Raw genomic sequence first — 8,796 nt, forward strand, 5'->3', positions numbered from 1 at the left:
TATCATTAACCAGGTATCACTGGAGTTCAAAAACAAACAGCCCTTTTCAGGGCTACCCAATACTCTAGAAAAGAAATATCAATCGATTTGTGTGTAGGTAGAGTAGTGTGAATATAAACACTGACTCTTTTTCATAGTGTGAGTGTATAAGTTAATGTATATGATTGTGTGTTAATAAGGGCTAGCATAGGTTAGTGTGAATAGTAGATTAGGGTTTCATTTTAATGCTTTGCGTGTGTGGATAGTAGATTCGGGGTTTGAATAGGATTTGATTTTGATGCTTGGTTTGTGTGAATGGTAGATTTTGGTTAGTTTATTGCTGCTTCACGTATGTGGATAGTAGATCATATGAAATGAGAAAAGTAGGGGTTGTTTTCCTTCACGTCCGCGCGTTGTTTGGTTATGATCTAGGTAATATCAATTTTATGTCTTAGGGGATGTTTTCCATCACGTCCGCGCTTTCACTATAAAAGCCCACAGTATTCGTCGTTCAAACCATTCTACAAAGAATTAAAAAAGAAGATGGCTTCGAACCAGCTTGATAAAATGAAAACATTGCAAGACGTCCTGGACAATTTGGGTATGATGGAGCAAATGTTAGTGAGGTTAAACGAGGATCACTATTCTTATAGCCCACATAGAGTGAAGATGGAGATTAACAACTTAAGAAATGTAAAGGAAATGATGAGTGGTGTGATGAAAGAAATAAAGGAAAAGAAGGAGGATGAAGAGGAAAGGATAAGGATAAGAGATTGGAATGAAAAAATTGAAAAAGAAGAAGAAAATGAGAAGAGGAAGAAAGAAGAGCAGGAGAAGAAGAAAGAAGAGTAAAAAAAGGAAGAAAAGAAAGAAAAGAAGAGAAAGAGTGTAGGAGAGAAAATAAGAAGTTGGTGGAGAAATATAAGAAATTAGAAGAAGAAGAAACCCAAAGGCCCTTTTCAGGGCCACCCACATTTCTCGAAAAAGAGATTGACTTTCCATTGCCTACCCCATTTTTTTATATTTTTTTAAAAAAAACAAAATAAAAAATCCCATGTTCAATTTTCCCTTCAGGCTATACAGTCCCACCCTGTTTAAATTCCTTTGACGCTATACAGTCCCATCATGTTCAATTTCCATTGTTCAATTCCCCTTGACGCTAAACAGTCCCACGATTTTTCGTCTATGTTAAATTTCCACATTCCCATGTTAATTTCCCTTGACGCTAAACAGTCCCAGGGTTTTTCGTCCATGTTAAATTTACATAGACGCTAAACAGTCCCAGGGTGGTTAATGTTAAATTTCCACTGACGCTAAACAGTCCCAGGGGGGTCTGTAATGCTAATTCCCATTGACGCTGAATCGTCCCTATTAACTACTGACATGAACATATATAAACAAAGACATAGATTGATGAACATCAATCTATCACACCTAAAATATAAAATCAACTAAAGATAAGTTAGGCAAGAAAGCAGGTTTTTTTTTCTTTCTCGAAGCAACGGAGTGGCCCTGAAAAGGGCCTTTGTGGGTTTTTTTTGTTTTTTTGTTTACATCATTCAGTTAACACAGATGGCATCGCATATGTCTTCTTCTCTTCCTCAAACTTCTTCTAACTTCTGGACCATAGATGAGGAATCTCTTAAGACAGCCTTGTCCCTCCACATAGATCAAAACTCTTGTATCGATGATCTTGATGATTGTCCATGATGATTTGGCATACATGAGTAAGTCAGAGCGGAACAGCACCGACGTTACGAGGGTAGATGATTCAACGTTAGTCCACATCTTGTGACAAGAACAGCTATAGGGAATGAAGTGAACCGGTGATATTTATAATGGAAGAGCGGATCGAAACGGATTGAGTTTATTTCTACCAATGCTAACCAACGTTACAAAATTCAGTTACAATGCGGCGTCTGTCTTCCAATCCGAAGAGAACTACACATCACATTCGCTATATAGGTGCATTAGCGTCTGTGCGCAGTGAATCAATCAATGCGACAGGGTTTGAAACATGACGGTAACTAAGAAGACGATGATTTGGAGACCACCAGCCGTGGAGACGAGAAGCGATAGCGTATCAGCGGCTGCCAAAGTCAACACGGTTCTACTTCCAGAAGAGACCGAATGTAATAGGAATTTAGTGGATTTTATCTCTTTTTCGCAAGAATTTGTTGCGGTACCTGCACCTTAGCCACTGTCACGTCGCCTAGCCGTGATTACGTAAGTCAAGAACAAAGGAATTGCTTAGAAGCCATGCGTATATGTTAGACCCCGCGGCTATGGTGGTCCTGTTCGGAATTGTTACGAGAGCCCAGCTTGTTGGGTGTCAAAAATCACATGTGGACGTTGAAAGCTTTGATCAAGAACAAATGACCTTTATTGGCGTCGTAAATCTCACCATGTTGACAGAGACCGGACCATTGTCTGCTAAGCTGAATAGAACAGGGTAGAATCGATATCCAATCGGAACTGAGAGAGGGTGTGGTCACCTTTTCAACCCGAATTTAACTGAATACGGTAGACGAGAGATCCCCCCCCCCCAGTCGTTGTGAAACATCGTGCTGAGAAGTAGAAATAACTCCGGGAAGCCACTCGTGAATTGGCGGAAAAACTTAGGAAATTCTAAGGAAAGACAAAGCTTCGTAAAGGTCAGTGAGTTATTTGCTGGATTGTTGCAGAATATTACGGCATTGTAATTGCAATTATGTGCAGTATGTATACATAATTACTATTATCGTTAGTACGTAGAATTACCGTTGTAGTGTTTAATATATATGCGTATTGAGAAATGAGCTATGATTATGTAAAGAATTATGTACATTGCTAGCTCTTGGTTAGATATAATATTGTAATTTGCTATTTGGTTAATTCGTAGTAAACTAGTGCATTAATTCATGTGATATTCTAGATTTTGCAACTGTTGAATTGAATTGTAACTTTGGAAAATGGTTGCAGTGTGTGTGTAAAATGAGTTAATATGGATATTTGAATATTTGTGTACACTTGTGGGAGTGTAATGTACAGAGATGCGTCTGATTACTGTGCTATTGTTCAGTATACTAAAATTAAGAATATATATATATATATATATATATATATATATATATATATATATATATATATATATATATATATATATATATATATATATATATATATATATATATATATATATATATATATATGGATTTGACGCAATTATTGATGCTTGTATGATTAAGTAGTTGATACCGTGCCTTTTATTACGACGTTGTTTACCATACAAGAACGTATGGGTGATTCGATGTCACGAATGCGTGACCGAAAAATGTAATAGCCTTTATCTGATGATTGATTGTTGGTTTAGTGTGAGACAAGAGGGCTAAGGAAATATGCTAACGTCCTCGAGTTTTCACAGGAAGCTTTTAGGGGACAGACTTCCGGTGTGGTTAGAGCCGAGAATCTAGGAGAGAGACGGAATAGAGACTAGTGGAGAAGTCGATTGTGAATCGAAGGGTAGTCGGACAGCTGAGTCAAGGAGGAGGAGGAAAAGGAGTCGAGGAGGAGAAATTGGAGAAGAGCAGTCAAGGAGAAGGAGTTAGGAGGGAAGTTGGAAGGAGAGAAGGAATTGGCGGGATCGGAGAGATACAGATGAGTAGAAAACAAGGACAGGTGGAAAAGCGATCTCACTATAAAACACAGGATGCAATAGGCTATCACTTAGTCGAAAGGGAGAAGAGTGATTGGGAAATTATCATTTGTATATTGAATTGTATTAAATTGTTATTCTTTTGAATTTCACCTTTGTGTTCTCAATAATTTAATTGTTTGCATTGCTGGCTGGGGGCTTGGAGCTTTACCTCTCTCTATCACTAATGTCACTTCCTACAACATCGAGCCTGGGTAGGACTTCCACCGTAATTTAAATAATATATTGGGAGCACTCCACCCAACCCTACCAAACCCCACAGCCTCCTTCTCCTTCCTTACCACACGTCCAGGATTTCAAACAGGGACAGAAAGACAAATTTGATAAAGTTTTAAAGCAGCAGAAAGAAGCGAAACAAACTTTTCTCCTTCAACAGCAACAGCGAGAAGAAGAAGGGGCAAGAAGAAGGAAACAACAGGAAGAAGACGCAGCAGAGAAGAAACAAGATCTAGGAGAGAAGGAGGACAATGAAAGTCAAACGGTGACGGTATTCTTAGACATTTTAAAAGAGTTAAGGAGTCTAAAACAAATGTATCAGACTTATTTAATACGACCCTTGAGAAAAAGACCTTCCGAGCCAAACAGCCCAACCCTGTTATTATGCCTGAGATACTCAGCATAATTATTTCTATCAAATCATCGACAGGAGCAACCTCAGAAGTAGGCTGTAGCCGTGACAAATGCTTAAGGCAGTTAAAGCTGATTATTTTGCGTTCCTGAGTTGTTGTTTTTGTTAAAACAAACACCCAACGGTCCTTTTCAGGGACATACACTTCTCTCAAAAAGAAATAGTATCTCAATTGCCAAAATCAATTAAAACTTTAAATCCTTTTTTACCCATGATGAACGTGTGTTAATGCATGTGTTTAGGTCCTTATTATAAAAAATCAAAACCAAGAGACACTTACTTTTTCTGTCTGGTCTTTACTGGTACAAATTTTACAATCCAATATCGCAACACAACACTTTAACATGTTCATAGACTTCTGTGTCTTTGTTCACTCTCTCATTTTAAAAAAAACATTCTTCACTTTCAGAGCATTTTCTTTCTCTTCTTCCTTCTCTTTCTGGACGTGTCGGGGCTCTTCCTTTTGCGAGGGCACCTCTTCTTCTTCCTGTTTAGAACCCCTCTCTTCCTCTTGCTTTTGTTATTTCGTAGGGCAGTCTGAAGACCAATGTACTTTCTCTTGACAGTGATAACAGGTATCTTGACTTTTGTCTCTTCTGATACATGTCTTGCTTTTTTTACTGTTGAATAATATGTAGCCCAATGCCATTTCTTCTGACAGATATAGCAAGTATCTTTACATTTACCTCGAAAGTACGGAGAGTAGTAAGTCCGCTCGTCTGAAGAAAATTTCGATTGACACCTCGCAAAGATCTGATATAAAGTTCGATCTGTGTTGGCTCTTCCATCGTTCTGGTAGGTTTGAGAGTGAAATGAATACTGGAAGGGTAGACACTGGTCTGGCATTGATATAGGGATCCATAGGGGCTTTAAAATGTAGTCATTTGACTTTTTGCAGGCAAGTGGAAACAATTGCATCATTTCGTGGAGAAAAAGAAGACAGTAAGAGACAGAAACGTGACCTATCGCCTCGCACAGTAGCTAAAGTCTTGGCTCAAATTTATGCATGCGATTTTGAAGATGATATGAGTGAGCCCGAATCCAGACCCATAGAGTCTACACCAAACCAAAGTTTACCCCCATTAGCGAACCCTGAAAAGTACTACCACATTCGATTGACGTAAAAGAGCTTCTCTAGAAAATTTAGAACTAGAGCTGACACTTACACGGTGAAGTTTAAAGCCCGACATACCGCTGGAGAAAGAAGAAGAGTTCATCACCGAGGCGTGGAATTCTTTGTTAACCATAATGAAAAGACAATGAGAAGCCAAAGAAGACGATCGCTTGAGACTTACCATTGATCACGACAGTTTGAAGTCACCCGTTTGGATCGAGTTTAGCAGCCCGCAGAATTGACACCTTCCGAAGTCACTGATAAGAATCAACCCGTGCAACAATCCAACGACAAGTTTCATATCACAAATGGATAAGCGACACTGTTCATGGTCCATGTGATTCTTCCCTAACGGACAAGACTCAGAAAGGTTACCGCACCATAAAGAGCCTCGTCTAAACTAACAACCCTCAAGACCAGATGTGTTTAGCCATTGTCATTGTAGTAGGACTAACGTATACCGACAAGAACGACATGGGTGAATGGAAAAGAGCCTGGAGAACTAATCAACAATCGGACCGAGCGAAACAACAAACAGAAGCACAACTCCTGTTACTGCAAGCGGAGATATCCAAAGACACTGCTTGTGGCATTCCTGAAATGCAAAAGTTGAAGATGTCTTAGCTCCATGCTACACCTTGAAAGTACACCCTTAAAAAGTTCGCGGACCTCTGTTCTTTTGCGAAAGATTTCAAACGCGGAAATTACATTCACGTTTCTCATCACGATGAACATTTCCCTGCCATTACCAGTATCACTGGATTCGTGGTGTAAATATATTATTGTGAGAAATGTGATCATGGCTATAAAAGCAACACAAGTATTGTGGATCGAAATGTGAGGGATGCTTGACCTTTCGACGATGGACAAGAACGGGTGCATTGCCCAGTTTATCAGAGCACATTTGTCAGCCCTGCTTGTTACCAACAAATTTGAAAACGCAAGGTTCACAGCAGAAAAGTGCTTGTCAACTGCTGTGATTGTGCCCTACTTGTGCACAAGGCATACGTACCAATAGTGCAAAAGCACACACATGTTCAGGAAAGAAGCTATGTTACATTTGTAACCAAATCGTGGAATTGGAACACGAATATTACATTCAAAAATACCATTCCAAACACGAAGAGGAAGATGACCAGAAGAAAGACAATTTCATCTTTTACGATTTCGAATACAGATGGCGTGACAAAGCCAGATAACATTTAAAATCAAACCATAATTTAAACGAAACGAAACTTACTATTCATTTGCTTTCTCATTACACTATTTTACACTTCCAACACTCATTGAAATAGATCAGTCATCACATGTTGATTAAAGACTCCTTGTCTGGTTTGCTTAGAAACACAGCAATAAATTCATTTCACCACTGTAATAAAATCATTTCAACTTAGAATCACCGTACTAAATTCAACTCAAAAACACCGTAATAAATTCATGTCTACTTAAAAACACCGTAATAAACTCATTGCAATTTGGAAACACCATGTGATATTCATTACAACTGACAAACACTGTAATAAATTCATTTCAAATTACAAACAGCGTAATAAATTCGTTAGAAAGTAGAAACACCCTGATATGCTCATTACAATTGGCAAACTCTGTAACAAATTCATTTCAGCTTTGAAATGATGTAGTAAATTCATTTAAATTTAGAAGCACCGTAATAAATTCATTTCAACTTTATTTTTCAAAATTGATACGACTATCTCGCAATATTTTTTTGATGATGTAGAGTATTATCCCCTGAGTGTTCTTGGGTGATTGTAGAGTAGTATCCCCTGAGTGTTCTTGGGTGATAGTAGAGTAGTATCCCCTGATTTATAATGTAAACAATAAGTAGGTGATATTGATATTGATCTATCAACAGCATATTAAGATCAGCAAAGTAAATAAATAAATGGAAAAGGTACAACTATTATACATTTGGATAAATGAACTAAGATTTCAAATATTACAGTATGTAAAAGTATTCATCGTCATCATCATCTTCTTCGTTGTCGTCTTCCTCTTCATCTTCTTTATTATTATTATTATTATTATTATTATTATTATTATTATTCAGCTGATAATGGCAGATACGAGCATCACAATAGGCAGAATGGAGAGTGAGAGTGCTGGAAAGTAAATGTTTACAATCTCTGTTTCTGTCTAATAGAACTAATGTCATGGTGATGCAACAATATCTGACATTGACATACAGATGTAATAATCTAGCGTTAATTAAGACGATACAAATAGAATTTTGACGTGAACACGTCCTCTGTATGCAGTAAGTTCAATTTAATATATATGTATGTAAATACTTTACTGTGGTGGTTTGTTAATGGCTATGATAGCTAAATGGGGTGGAGGTGGGGATGTCAACACAATGAACATAACAATATCTTATGTCAAATCATACATGTAGATGTAAAATATAAATACCATTTTCAAACCAGTATAGCATGACCCTTCTCGTTAAAACATTCATCGGCTTTTCTATGCATCAATCTTACACTGGATAACTACGCAAGTTTTAAAACAAATTTAGGAAACGATGTTAAATTGGAATTTGTGCAAATGTATATTGCAGATGGCGTTAATGTTATGAATAATTGTGTATCACATTTAGTTATGTACAATTGTCTTTGAGGGGTAACAGTGTATTGTACTGGTTGTTAAAAATTATATAAAAATATTGAAGTGTAATAGCGGGATAAGGGCCTTTGTTATTAAATGACATCTGTAAATCAATTGTATTATTATTATTTGTGTGTGATAGCCGTTCTTTATAGTGTGCTCATTTTTGTCCTAATCGTAGTGATCATCATAATTGACATTCCCTACTGTTTGTTAGATGAGTCTTTTTTTGGGGGGGGGGGAATAATGGTTTGGTTTCGTTTTTCTTGTGTGCTCAACAGTTTTTCATCACATGATAGGCTGATTGTCCATATAGTTGGTAGAGGAGGAGCCCAGAGAGACTCTGGGAAGAACCATCCTCCTACGGGAAGCTGCTAACAAGCTTTTTCGCGTACCCACATTGGTCGAGCCAAAACTCGAATTTTCTCATAGGTGAGTGTGGTCTTTAAAGAGAGCACCTTAGATCATTCGGCCACCGGGCGCCCATTTTTTGAGAAAACTGAAGCACTTTTTCGTGTCCATAAAATTATCTTCTCTGGCTTTCCTAAATTATAATATTCTGTCTTTCATTTTTGCTGAAAATGTATGAAAATTAATTACACCTTATTGCTTGAAATGGGTGTTTTGCTCATTAGCGACGAAGCAAATATTACAAGTCATTTAATATAGTATTTTCGTTTATTATTTATTTTTTGGTCGATTTATTGTCTCGATAAATTGTAAATTCCATGGAAAATCTTACATGCATCCTCTGTA

The sequence above is a fragment of the Sinohyriopsis cumingii genome, chromosome 18 (assembly GCF_028554795.1).
Source record: "Sinohyriopsis cumingii isolate HCF-2022 chromosome 18, ASM2855479v2, whole genome shotgun sequence".
In the NCBI taxonomy this organism is placed as follows: domain Eukaryota; kingdom Metazoa; phylum Mollusca; class Bivalvia; order Unionida; family Unionidae; genus Sinohyriopsis; species Sinohyriopsis cumingii.